At 41.4% G+C, this 14,717-nt stretch overlaps 1 protein-coding gene across 1 annotated transcript in view; it reads right to left on the reverse strand.

Moving 5' to 3' along the window:
- ADGRL2 (adhesion G protein-coupled receptor L2) overlaps window positions 1-14,717 on the reverse strand; it is a 560,560-nt gene that overhangs the window by 444,672 nt on the left and 101,171 nt on the right. Inside the window, exon 2 of the mRNA XM_077928532.1 lies at window positions 12,613-12,672. The gene's annotated coding sequence lies outside the window, so the exon portion shown is untranslated. The remainder of the gene's footprint in view (window positions 1-12,612; window positions 12,673-14,717) is intronic.

The raw sequence follows: 14,717 nt of genomic DNA on the forward strand, positions 1-14,717 counted from the left end.
TTAACCTTGCCTGGGCCGGTTCACTCCTGCGGAGATCGTGTCTGCACAGATGTGATTTTTGGCGTCTACACATGCGCAGACACGTTTTCCAGTGTCTGTGTCTACACAGATGTGATTTCTGGTGCCGCGGAAGTGAGTCCCCGCTCCGCCAGTTTAGCACAGCACGCAGGGACTCGCTGAGCAAGCGGCTCAATTCGGGGGCGGCTCGGGAGCCATTTAAACAACCCCCATGGGCTGCTTGTGGCCCATGGGTCGCAGGCTGCCAACCCCTGGTATAAGCTTTTGTGTGCATGCACATGAAAGCTTATACCAAGAACAAACTTACTTGGTCTCTAAGATGCTACTGGACATTTTTTATTATTATTATTTATTTCAACTGCGTCAGACCAACACAGCTACCTACCTGAATCTATGGGGGACTAACCTGTGGCCCTCCAGATGTTGTTGGACTACAACTCCCATCATGGCTGCCCATTTAGCACTACTAAATCAGACCAAAGTTCCCAAACGCAAGCACCGACAGGTAGAGACTTCCACACTTAATGCCAAGGTTCTAACACTAGCAGTGGGTACTCATATGGAGCTTCCAAAGCACAAGGAAACAACACACTATGGGCTTTTAGAACTACTGATAGTGAATATGTTTAGTGCAGGTAAAATTAGGAGACATATCAATCCATACGAGCACATTTAACCCTCTGAATGAACACTTAGCCAGACTGTCTTTTGCCTGACAGCGGATGTATATTCATTTATGGTTCTAGGGAATCAAATGATTTAGGGCTGGGAGACAATGATAACCCAGGATTTAAAGGCTTATGCAAAACAAAACAAAACAACACAACACACACACACAATTTTAATGATACCAATCCAGCTATCTGGATTTTTGAAGTGTCTTACATTTCATAACACCAGGTAATTTCCAGTTGCATACTCAAAACTTTCCCTTTAGCCCCAATGAGTAAACCTTCAGGTAGGTTTAGTGCAGAAGATTAAGACTGCATTAAGATTACGTCTGAAATGTTCTGCTACCAATTAGCCCTCTAGTATTTCTGTAAGCCTTGAATTTTTGATGCGATCAATGACACCAAGTGGAGCCATCTTCAGTGGAGAGGTTATTAAAGATATAAAAATCAATGCAAAGATGATACTTGGAAATCTATATCACGAGATAATGAATCACCATGAGAGCCGACTAAGGAGGAACGTCAGCAAAGCAAACAGAAGGTTTATGCATAAGAAAGTATTTGATGCCAGAAGAATTTGAGCTAAATTTTGCATGAGACAGAAATCTTCAGGCAACACTTATGATACATTTGCATGGCAACGTTTTAATGAGATGATGACACAAGCCCAACCAAGCACAAAGATTTTTTTGTGTGTGCATTAGAGAGAGGAGTTGGGATGTGAAGTGGGGGGAGTGAGGGCTAAGCTCAACAGAATGCTTTCACTTACTTTGCTCCATGCAAAAAATGGAAGAAAAGAAATACCTTTCTGGCAACCCAATGTGCCAATGGTGAATGGAACTCAACACAGCCTAATAATTTAATGCATGTTTTTCTCTGTTAAATCAGAATCACCAGTGATTTGTCCACCGATGTCAACAATTTCTTGTTTTCACATGTTAAAAACTGTATACTAGGCTTGGCCACTACACTACCATTGTTTTTTTAAAAAAAAAACAAAAGAAAGAAAAGAAAAAGAAAAAAATCTGGTATAAAAATATCAATCCATCAATTAAATCATCTCCAGGGCACACAGGATTAAGACAAAAGGACTGTAACTTGACTTTAATGACAAAAATATAGCACTGTAAATGTTCTGTGGTCTGTAATCCTCACTCAATTTCTTCTAAATGAAACATTTGCCTGAGCTTTAAGTGCAGGTTGTAAATGGAGTTACATGCTGGAGCTTCACAGGATATTCCAAATTTAATTTGAACTGGGGATTGATTCAGATGCCTTCAAAGTCAGGTTTCTTCCTTTCCCAAATTGAGCTAGTGCATGACACGGCAAGTTCATTTGGGTTTTACTACTTGACACAATTGTCTTTGACATTACCAGCATTTATGGCATGTTCTGCCTTGCATAATAACACCTGATTTTTTTAAAAAAAGAAAAAGAAGCGGCATGTACCAGCAAATTTACTAGGTTCTCACCTTGAAAACAATTCTACTCTCTGTCTCACTTGCATTCAAAAAATAACAGTGAGTGACTTTTGCATAAGCCTCTGGTCCTCATTTCCAGTTGCACTGAAGTCTAAGAAAAGCACCTGTAGTTGCTCACTTTTATCCCTTGTTCACACCTGTCCTCTCCCCATTCCCACCCCGTCCTGTAAAGCTTTGGCATGAGGACATATGTGTGAGAGTGCTTATGTTTCCCTGAAAAGTCCCATGAATACCGATAGCATAATAATGGGATGAGACAGGATGAAGGCTGCAATACTAAACCCACTTACCCCACTGAATTCAATAGGACTTCCAAATACAGTGGTACCTCGGGTTACAGACGCTTCAGGTTACAGACTCGGCTAACCCCGAAATAGTACCTCAGGTTAAGAACTTTGCTTCAGGTTGAGAACAGAAATTGAGCGACAGTGGGAGGCCCCATTAGCTAAAGTGGTATCTCAGGTTAAGAACAGTTTCAGGTTAAGAATGGACCTCCAGAATGAATTAAGTTCTTAACCCGAGGTACCACTGTAGACATTGTTAGGATCGCAGCATCAGTCATGCTCTGAGCAGTCTCACTGAAGTCAAGAGAAGCTGATATCTCATTGCTTACTTAAGTCCCATGTATTTGAACAGTCTACTCTAAACATGACTCTGAAAACAATAATTATGTCCTAAATGACACTGGGCATGATCTGGCAAAATTAAGTAATGGACGCTTCACTGATTTCAGCAGCAGGGTTGATACAGTTATAAAATAATATGAGACAATGTAATCTTCTTCAGGCAAGTTTGTGGCATTTGTGGTTGAGGGATCCAAAAACTGGCCCAGTTAAAATGTCATGAACTGAGGTCCATAAATGATGAGGAAATAAATCATAGGCCTTCATGCTCCCTCCTTGCTTCTCTTTTTTTCCTCCCATGGGCACATGGTTTTGTATTGTCTTCCGTAATGATTTGTTAAATCAGTTTCTTGTAATGTCGGTATTGGAAACTATAATATCCTTCCTGCTTATGAACCAGGATATAAAACCAAGAGGGAAAGAGGCATATGGGTTGCTGTCAGACAAACCACGGTTTATCAGTCCAAAATCATGACATCTGACACTGCGTCTTTCGTAAATGCTATACTTTTATTCCAACAAATGTGTCATTCTCTAGAACCTGCTCAGCTTTAATTCTCAGGTAATTCTTGTTGTCTAGCTATGTACAAATGCAATGTTTTTCTTTTCTTTTTAAAAAATCTGTATTGCTACTTTTCACTTTTCAGAATTATCTAATTCTACATTCATCAGCATCAGGACACTCAGTTTTCACAGTTCACTGTGGTACAACAGTCCTAAACGCTATTTCTCCTAGACATACCATGCTTTTACATTTGCAGCTGCCAAGCAACAACATTCGCAGATAATCACACTCACAATCACAGCCTATTGTTCTTTTTAACAGGACGCAAACTGCAAGGCGGGTCTGCTTTGTTAATCAGGAGCTTGCTGTTGATTTTTATAGATAGGCACAAGCAGCTTTGGAGATTTCTCTTTTTAGCATTTTTTGAACTACTGGGATAAAGTAAGCCATAAAGGAACACAGTATGTGGATAAGGGGAGGGGAATCATACTTGCCTAAATCATATAGGATTTGAAAGTACATTGGGGTACCATCACAGTTTCAGTCAACATAGGTGAGTTTCTTTTTTGCCTTTACACCTGCTAGCAACAGTCAGTAGGCCAAAGGGTCCTGCTGTGCAACCCACACTTTAGATTTGTTTGCATGAGTAGATGGCACACATGAGCAAAAGTCCAGCACAATTATTTCAAACAGAATGGATTCACATACACGTGTTCATGCACAATTGCCGACGTCAAGAGATGCAAAAGACCCATCACAGAGTACAGAACCCAGAGATAAGCAGAGCTTTCCTGCCTCTCCAAACAGAATGGTATTCAGTGGGCTACAGATTCATCTGGGAATCCCATGACTAAGGTACGATGCATGTGTGGATCCTAATTTTGAAGTCTCAGGAACTTCGAATGACCATGTTCTCTTCAGGTGCTACTAGATTGACCAGGATCATGTGTTTATCTCTACACCTGAGGTGGTACAAATTCTCCTGGCTACTCTAGTGATACGGAAGAATTTTTGCACAGGAACTTCTCTAACTATGGAAGCTCCCTCCATGAGGTCAGCAGCTGTCTTCACTCCCATAATGCCTGAAGAGAGAGCACATATTCACAAACTCATGCTAAAATGTCAATTTATTATCTAATTTCCTTATGTGTGCATGCATGTGTGCTGCATGTAAGTCTTCATATTAGGTATTTGCTTTTTTATATGTATTTATTTTTCTGAGCACTAAGAGTAGCACACATCATTTCCCTCCCCATTTTATCTTCACAACAACCATGTGTAGCAAATAATGACTTAGGATTACCCAATGAGTTTCATCAGTGAGGGGGGATTTGAAAGGACTTCTGTTCCAGTCTTCTTCAACCACTCTTAACTACTAAACTGCACTGTTCCCTTTATACAAGGACAGAGAACAGAATACCACCAATCTGACACAATCATTCTGCAGAAAAAGACAAATAGACTATGAAATCTTCCTGCAAGGTCTATGAGGCTATCACTCAGCTGCATTCTTAAATGGACACAGCTGGATTTTTATGGCTGATTAAGATTTCTGCTAAACAACGGGCTACTTTAAATTTCCTTGGACTCAAAATGGTAACAAAAATTTATCAATGGCTGGAACAGGTGGCTCCTAAACTACATCGTTCCTTCAGCGAGGCAAATTGAACACTATGCAGGCAGTGGAGTACAATCAGTGTATTTTTCAAGAAGTAATTCTAGACATCTCAGCAAGAAGCATTTAAGATGCTTTCCCACAAACAAGCAACAGCAGCAGCGTACGGTTTCCCCATGTGCTGCATTTCCTTCCTGTCCGAGGCATAAGTTACGGTCTCCACTCAACTAGTTTTTACTTACAGGTCTTTCTTCCTGCAAAATTTCATTGCTAACCGATGGGCAATGGAGGATTTGCACATATTTATTGACTGCTTATGTTATTCATTAAATTTCTATACCACCTTTCATCCGAGGATCACAGGGCAGTTTATATATATATATATATAATATATATATAGATAGATATATAGATATATAGATATTTGCTTTCGTAGATTTTCACGGGTACAGGAATGCAGGTTTTGGTGTCCTCGGGTGTCTTCCCGTGTAAAAGTTGGGGTGTCTAGGCGACGTTTCGACGAGGTCTCACTCGTCATCTTCAGGCTGGTGCTTTCGGCTTCTTGTTACTGGAACAGAGCAGGATCTCAGTGTTTGAGTTCCTATAAATACTGTTGAGGTGTGGTGTATAGCCTCCAATGTTCTGGGCAGAGAGGAAGTTCCCAGGCTAGTGTGCCTCTTCTTCTAGAAGAAGAGGCACACTAGCCTGGGAACTTCCTCTCTGCCCAGAACATTGGAGGCTATACACCACACCTCAACAGTATTTATAGGAACTCAAACACTGAGATCCTGCTCTGTTCCAGTAACAAGAAGCCGAAAGCACCAGCCTGAAGATGACGAGTGAGACCTCGTCGAAACGTCGCCTAGACACCCCAACTTTTACACGGGAAGACACCCGAGGACACCAAAACCTGCATATATAGATATATATATATATATAGATAGATAGATAGTAACAAACAAAAATAACCACCCCTTCCTACACAATTTGAATGGCAATATGTTGTTTAATTGGCCTATATGGCATCTCCACGGCCAATGGTGTGAATGAAATTTAGTTTGATGTGGTCGTGTATCGATTAAAAAAAGCCACAGTTCCATAACACATCAGGTAATGCATTGTAATGGAGTTAGAACCCAGCACAGAATTGGGGAAACAAATGCAGTAATCCCTGCATCCAAAGGCACCCTAATACCAAAAGCTAAGTAGGCTGTGTTCATACCTTATCAAAAGTTGATCCTAAAATATTGTTTCAAACAAGTCATACTGAAGCCAGGCACAGCCAAAAAACCAAAAAAAACCTGGGACAGGAGACTGCTTTGGAAAGGTGGGTGTGCAAAGTTAATGGGAGCCCAATGTGACTCATGGGGCCCTGTGTAAACATGTTGAAAATGCTGCTTTGCACAGCATGGTGCTCTGTCAATGTCAGCATTCATGGCTTGTTGACCCAGTCAAGATACAGAGCAGGAGTGGGAAACTATTTTTTCAGCTCAAGGGCTGCACTCGCTTGTGGGCAAATTTCTGGGGATGCCATGCCAGAGGTAGGCGAAGGTCACAGCCAAAGGTGGACACAGCAACAGATGACCTTGCAGCTGGCTACATTTCAACCATGCTGAAGTTGGAGCTTTCTACACTTCCACCACACACATCTCTTGATCCTCTTGATCTTCTAAGTAACAGGGACTATTGCACTTCAAGTGCCTATTCCAGCCAGGTGAAAGCAGAGTGGGGCTAGGGTCCATCACAGAGTCCTGAGGGCTGGATAGAGAGGGACACATTAGATCTGGAATCCCCCACCTGATAGAGAGGATATTAGGTTTCTAAGCTGAGATGACAATGTACAAGAGACTCCAGGGTATTTATGCCACTTCCTCTTTATTACTACTTTGGGTCATTTAAAGTGACCTGAGAGCACATCCATCATGTTTATATAGCTAATCTTCAGAGCTGGCAGCTAGTTCTTTGTGGGCCCTTAAGCATAGGTTGCCCATGGCTTTCATCCTGGCTCCCTTATCTCCTCTGCCATCTACTTGCTCCTTTTGGGATCTGATTAAAGAGCAGATTCCTTGACAACTGCCTTGTCGTACCCTTCCTATCACAAAATGGGTGCTTCCACTAGACATCTCTGCCATGCTGTACCAGTCTGGCATGCTGTTACTCTGCATTCCTCCCACTGAGAAAAGGGGAGATTGTCCCAGCATCATGGATTTGTGGTGGGCCCTTTGCCAAGTTCTTGCCAAGTGTCTGAATGTGCTGCTGCTGGTCCCATGATTCTTTTCTGGGAAGACAGACATGAGTTAAGAACCCCAGATTCTGGAAAAGGCCTGCTAGCATATTCCTTTGATCCACTTCCACCTTCGATTCATTCCATCAATGTCTAAATAAATCAAACGGTAAAATGAGATCAGAGGGTGATATCACAGAACGGGTTACGGAACCAGGTCCTTTCTTGTGACTCTGCTCCACAAAGAGGCTGCTTTTGCATGTCTCGCAGCAACCCATCTTTCAGTGGAAGCAAAAGTATATGTCAAAAGAAATACAAGGCTATTGTTTTAAAAAAACACCAGGATTTCCATCATTCTCCCAATTAGGAAACTGCAATATGAAGTGACTAAATTGTAGCATGGCTTATAGCCTGTACTCATATCATTATGTCAGTTGTTTCTCTGCCTTCAGTCCATAAAATTGGCTGGGGTGGGGATTCACACAGTGCGATGACACTGAGACACAGTGTAATTGCAGGACTCACAACAGAATGGGAGAGAGCTCAACGTGTGGCTTCCCATTTTAGATGGTGTTCATTTGCATTTTGTTCCATTTCATTCCACACAGATCCTGTGCTACAACCTCATACTGAACCATGAATGGGTTTACTCAGCCTTAAACTGAGAAAGTACATTAGTTCATCTAGTTCAGTATTGTTTACACTGACTGGAGTTTCTGACAGAAGACTTCCCCCCAGGCCTACCTTGAGATGTTGGGGGCTGAACATGGGACCTTTTATGTAAAAACTGTGTGCTCCAAGAGGGCAGGGAAGTGAGCACAGTGTTGTACATTTACATGTTGTTTTTACTAGGATTTACATGCCTGCTTGCTCTGCTTGACAACTCCTCTACCATTCCCCCCACAGTAACCCATAGGGCATGTTGCCACCATCTATGTGCATATGTGCTTCTGTTGCCCCATGATTCATCAGTGAAAATGGTAGAAAAGAACTGCATGCTGGAATGTCTTCTCAAATTTTGTCCATGAAAACTACAGTGTGAAAACTCCTGCAATTTTCTGGGTTAACAGTTTTTTCCCCCTCCACTGGAGGCAATTAGCACTGAAATGAACATTAGATTTCCTCTAGATTCCTAGAAGTGGCTTTCGTGTTGTGTGGAAGATCACAAAAAGCATGGAAATTATCAGGCAAGTGAATGTGGGGGAAATGTTCTGAATGCAGTATTATGTGTAAAATGGAGAAGGGCTTGTATCATATATTCTAAGCCTCTTTTGTTCAGTATGTTACATGCTGTTACCAATCGGAGGGGTGGGGCATTACATTGAACTTTCTGCTGAACACTGTCAATGCCCATGTCCCATCTGAGATACACTAAGAAAGATAGAAATAGCTATGCCAATGAAAGCAGTAGTAGCATAAGGTATCATAATGTCTCTCTTTGCTACTCTCTACTTAGTTACTAGTTGAAAAGATATTATACTAGTTTTCCCCCCACAAGATATCCTCACTCCAAAAGCAGCCAGGCTAGTGTCTCTGGAACATCACAAGTAGGATGCCAGTTGCGTCAAGCACTTGCTAAGGTATTCTGCTTCTAAACATGGATGTTCCATTTAGCTATATTGCCTCATATGTCCAGTCTATGCTATAACTAACACCTTTGTACCAAATTGCTTTGAGGGGTTCCAAGACAAGCATTTTAAGAAGACTCTTTCCTAGCCATTGAGCCATGTGCAGCTACTGCACCTGAAGCCTGCAGAAGGTCTACTGGTGTCTCGAGCTTTCAACAAATGAACATTTTCCCAGCTAAGAATGTTTAGAAGCCTTAAGAGTCTCTGAATTCAATGGCAATTCATTTATGTAGTGATGGTTCCAAAACATTTTCACTTAAAAAGACACAATAAAGAGGTGTCAGAACCTCTTTTTTCTCTCTGCAGCAAAGATGGTTGTTGTCGTTTTTTGCCATGCAAGACAAGTTGCGTGCAAGAGATCTGTGTTTTATCACAGCCAAGGCCAATTCTCATTGCTTTATACTGATTGTCCATTTGCCTCAAAAGCCTTTGGGGGCAGGAATGGAGGAGGGGGGAATCACAGAATCTTAGAATTGGAAGGGACCCCAAGGGTCATCTAGTCCAATCCCCTGCAATGCAGGAATCTCAGTTAAAGCATCCACGACAGATGGCCATCCAACCTCTGCTTAAAAATCTCCAAGGAAGGAGAGTCCACCACCTCGCTAGGGAGCCTGTTCCACTGCTGAACAGCTCTTACAGTCAGAAAGTTTTTACAGATGTTTAGCTGAAATCAAAACTGTGGCGACCAGTTAAAACTCTGCAGGTATGTCAAAGCTGCTCTTGTGCTTTTGAACAAACAAACATTTTAATCAAGGAATGAAAGGAATTCGTATTGAAAATGGAAACCTTGATTTCCGACTCTTTTATGAATTCCCGAGCAGAGAAATGGCCCACAAACATAACTATTACCCTTGTGCAACAATGGCTTGTCATTCTTTCCTAACTAGCTTAAGAGAAAAGGACTCCAGCTCATTGCCATAGCAAGTAAGTGTAGGTGCAATGTACTGAGTGCTCAGTCATCACATGTGAGTAATCACACGCCTCCTTTTAAGATACAGTAGCTTTCTGCAGGCTCAGAGGTGGAAAGCTGGACACTTTCTTCAATATTTTACAAATGATACACAGGGGACAGAAAACTGGCCCCACACACGAGACCAGCTTTGCTCAGCTGCTGTAATCAACATGAGAGGAGAGGGAGGGACAAACTTGAAAGCTCCTTCCCAACACTGTGAGCCCCCTCTGCAGTGACCAAAAGTTGAGCAGGACCATCCAGAGAGATGAAACCTGTGCCTGTCAGCTGTCATGCAATCCAGAACCCAGTCACACAGGTTTCCAGGTCACGTGAGCATTGCCTTTGTATGGCTCTGCTTCCACAAACCTTGCTTCCTTTTATCGTTCAGAATCTTGCCATGGAAATCAATAAAGCTTTGCGCAACGCGCCAAACCAAAAGAAAAACCTGAAGCGCACGAGCTAAGCAGTGTAGGATCAGCGCTCAGATTAGGACAGCTAAGTGATGTTGAAAAGGGAAGCTTGCTGTTTCTACGAAAGTCACAGAACCATCCTTTCATGTCCCCAGTTAATAATTTAATACCGGTAAGCATCCCTAGAGCAATCTGCAAGTTGTTTTTTTACGAAGCGAAATATCTACGTGGGACAAAGAGCTTGATCTGGAATCCAGGTAAGTCCCTGCCATGCTTGGTGCTTTAATAACTCACTCCAGTTACACGAGAAGCAGCAGCCTTAGCATCTAAGGGCTTGTTGTTTTCTTCTCTTTTTGTTGTGTCTCTCAACATCCAGAAGATGAACAGAATCAAAGCTGTGGGAGAAGAGCTCATTGCGATGGGCCACCCTGCTGATCTACTAAAATAATAAGTTATCAAGTGTTTTATCTCTGTGGCAGCACCATCGGGTTTTATTATTGTATCTTGTTTTACCAGCAAGCATAATTGCATATGACAGTGGCTCTCCACAGACCACAATAACAGACTTTTTTCTTTCTTTTTTCTTTTGGGTGTTATTCTTCTTCTGAAGATCTGGGAAGGTGGTGAAGCTGATCACTGGAGGAGCATTTCCTCCCAAACCAGTTTGCAGCATTTATAAGTCTAGGGACATCTCTGGTTGATGGTGTTGTGTATAAATTTTAATAATATGTTTCATTCCCTTCCCAAGAAGGCAAATATAATTGCATCTTTCCCTCAGATCTAGAATTGCAAGATTTTTTTTCAGGGAAGGATCCACAGCCTTTGAATTTGGTTGAGAGGCAATTGTAACATTTGAGGATGTCGCTATAAAAAAATATATAACAAAACACATTATGTGTGAACATCGGTCTAATGTGGTATATTGGTTAAGAGCATGAGTTTTGAGTTGGTAGTCCTCAGTTTAACTCTCAGTAAAGGCCTGAATACCCTGTAGGCATCAGACAAGCCATAATATATCCCAGACATGCACATGTTATGTGTGTTTAGAGCACCACACACGGAAAAAGAATTGACAATCAAACCTTATTTCCCACTGTAAGATTTTTAGTCTAAATCACAGGCACTGAGCAACATCTAAACAACCCTTGCTTAGCACTGTCTGAATAGGATACTGCCTCTTGAAACCCAAAAGACCCAATAGAGGCTGGACCATCCGCTATGCTGAGGTATGGGACATTATTATATAAGAACCAATTATTGGAAATGAAAACTCTGCCACAGTGGGAAGCTATGCTAGTGTTCAGAAATTACTAAACACTTGACCTTTCCCATTTGCTCATTCTACTTTATACCACATATCTTAAAGCTTTATTATAGTCATCCGACACTGCTGAAATGTGAAAAAAGCTTCATAGTAAACAGAGAAAATGATATTTGCACAGTGCAGATGCTTATGGGATTCAACCACAAGAATTCCATGAAATATAGACACATGTACACTTGGATTGAAGGAGCGAGAGCCTCAGCTGCTTTTTCCACATCATTTATACACAAATACATAAAGGTAGAGAAAAAGATACAAAGACCAAAAGAATGCAGACTGCCCTTTGCCTGGAATGATTCTATTCAGGAGGCAGACACTTTGCTTGTTTACATTCTTTTAATTCAGAAATCTGATTGAGCATTGTCATGTTTGGGTGATGTGAGCTGCACCAAAACCTCTGAGCTATAGCGCATAGCATGGATTAATGTACTTCCTTTGCACATTTTGGATATAAGGGCAAGAAAAATGTAAATCTGAGTTTCCATGTCCGAAAAGGTCATAGGTGCTCACCCTTTATTTATTTCAAACATGTAGATTTTGTCTTCCCACATTTGCTCAAGGTGGTTCAATCATGGCCTTGTAAGAGTAAAAGTAAAAAGCCCTCCCTCCTGCTACCCAAAACCCTTTGTAGAGGGATATACCATATAGCAAAGAAGAGGAAAGAGGATTGCTGGACTACAATCCCCATCATCCTTGACCATCACCCATGAGTCCAGCAACAGCTGGAGGGCCACCGGTGCCCCACCCTTAGTTAAACTTTCACCCTTCCCCCAGCAACTGAGTCTGTTCCAGACACAGGGAGAACCTTGGCCCAAGCAGGGTCAACACACTCCTCTTGAGCAGAGAAGCCCTCCTTTTATATGTTAGTGTCTATTCCCTTCAAATAGACACCAAATGCACAACCACCAGGAGACATGGGTGGGGACAGCTGTTATTAATGACAGGACCAGCCAGCACAACCCCATTTCATGTGTTTTCTCAAAACAAACCACAGTTTATCACTTATTCTGAACAATAGCACTCTCCATCACTGAGTTAGGACCTGCCCTCTGTATTTAACAGGTACAGTGTAAATTGGCCCTAGCAAACAAGAACAACCTGATCGAGAATTCTGTGCACACTTCTTGCATATTACTTAAAAGGTAGTTACGGATCACTTACCCTAGCTTCAGTTCCATAGTTCCCCACACCAGATGATGGGATGTCCTAAAAGCTGTATACCTAGGTGGAAAAAAAGGGGGGAATACATGTTTTAAAACAGCCATTAACAACAACTGCTAAACAAACATATAATGCTCTCAAATAAACAAATCAAGATCAATTAAATCTTTTGCTAGTGTTAATCTTTGAGTCTATATTTATCTGACTGAGGAAAGGCATGGGAGAATGCTTCTTCCTTGATTAGTCAAGACTGAGAAAAGCCAGACGGATTTTGCAAATGAGAAAGGAAAGGTGGATGGCTGCCTGGCTGCCTCTATGGAATAGGATAGCCGAGAGCAGGTGGAAGGCTGCTGATACCCCTCCCAGAAGAGGGAGGGGGCTAATCAGATAATCAATTTTCAATCTTCTGCCTTTCTTTAGAGAGACCATTGTTGGCACCTGTTTACATTGACTGGGTGGAAACAGAGAATCCCTGGGAGGAAAAAACACCACCATCTGTATGCATCTTCGAATTTATTTATGTATTTATTTTAAATGTTGAGATGATTCCTAGAGTTTTCATTAGCACCTGCTGCTTCCATATGAGAAGGTCTTCTCTGATGGTGCAGTAGAGCTGGAGGGAATTTTGGTATAGGAAAGATATATTTGATGCTTTGTCTCTGTTTTTGCAGTTCTTAGCTATTTGCTTAAGTACATTGTTTGGAAATATTTAGTTAATTATGTGGCCGATCTGTGATCATAATAACAATAAAGAAAAGAAAGTTAATTATGTTGCTCAAAATGTGGAACGATGGTGATTAGTAATAGTACTGTTTGGTTTAAATGTGGATATTAAAAATTGCATTTCTTACATTGCTTCCTTTTTGTTGACATATGTAAAAAGCTTTAGAGATTTCTGCGGGAATCCAAAGTGGTATAAAATAGAACCACAAAATCACAAGACTGTAGTGTTGGAAGGGACCCAAAGGGTCATCAACAGAGGAAGGGACCTCCACAGGCTGTGGCAGAATCTCCTTCCTTGGAAGTCTTAAAGCAGATATTGGTCAGCCATCTATCTTGGATATTTTAGTTGTGATTCCTACATTGCAGGGGTTTGGACTAAATGACCTTGGGTTCCCTCCCAACTCCACAATTCTATGATTCTATGAGTGTGTATTTTGCCACTATGATGTGTGCTTTAATCACTTTGGGTAAGAAAAGCATATGGATAGAGAAAAAGGACTAAAAGGAAAAATTGGATTTTCTTTTTCTGGAGATCATTTTATTTTTTTCTACTCTACGTCCTCAAAGAAGAGATGTCTAGAGAACAGGGCACAGGGCAATTCAGAATGGGCGAGCCTGTGGAAACCACTTTGCTCAATTACAAAAACAGTATGATGTCTTTAAATGAGGCCCAATTTTGAATTGGATACATGAAAGACTTAGGTCACTGTTGACCTAACAGGTAGCTTAGTTTATTGTATTTTTTATAAAAAAAAACTTTCAAAAGGGCATCAACATTCTGCATATAATTCTGCAGGGATAGACAAGAGATAACAGGAAAGAACAAAGTTACAATATGCACTTCATTTCAAAAGAGAGATGATTTAGTTTGTAGCACACATCACGCAGAAAGCTACTTCTGCCAAAAGCTTGGACATCTGCAGCTTACAAATAGCTGCTTTTCAGATATGTAAAGATTAAACTGTCATTATTCTGCTCAAGAAATCGCTGTCTGCAGCCCTTTTTGGATTATTTAGGTAAGCAGCATGATGGCCTCTATGGAAAGGGAAAGAAAATGATAGTGTCCTGTTTTATATTCTTGGAAACGGTAACAGCTCTTCTCCTACAGATAATTTAGATGCACTGTCACACAACACACACACTCAGTTGGTGCAGCTAAGAAGTAAGATGTGAAGCCCTTAGCTCAATAGGCAAGCCAAGGACAACAGCTTGCCTAGGTCTTTCTGAGGCGTAGGTAAGAAACATGGGAAGGAAGGGAAGCACAGCACATTGCTCTCCATATTCTATTGGCCTACAGGTTACCATGATCTCTGAACACTGGTGATGTTGGCTGGGGTTGATGGGAGCTGCACTTCAACAACACTGGAGGCTCACAGGCTTCC

Source organism: Podarcis muralis, chromosome 5 (assembly GCF_964188315.1).
Source record: "Podarcis muralis chromosome 5, rPodMur119.hap1.1, whole genome shotgun sequence".
NCBI classification, from domain to species: domain Eukaryota; kingdom Metazoa; phylum Chordata; class Lepidosauria; order Squamata; family Lacertidae; genus Podarcis; species Podarcis muralis.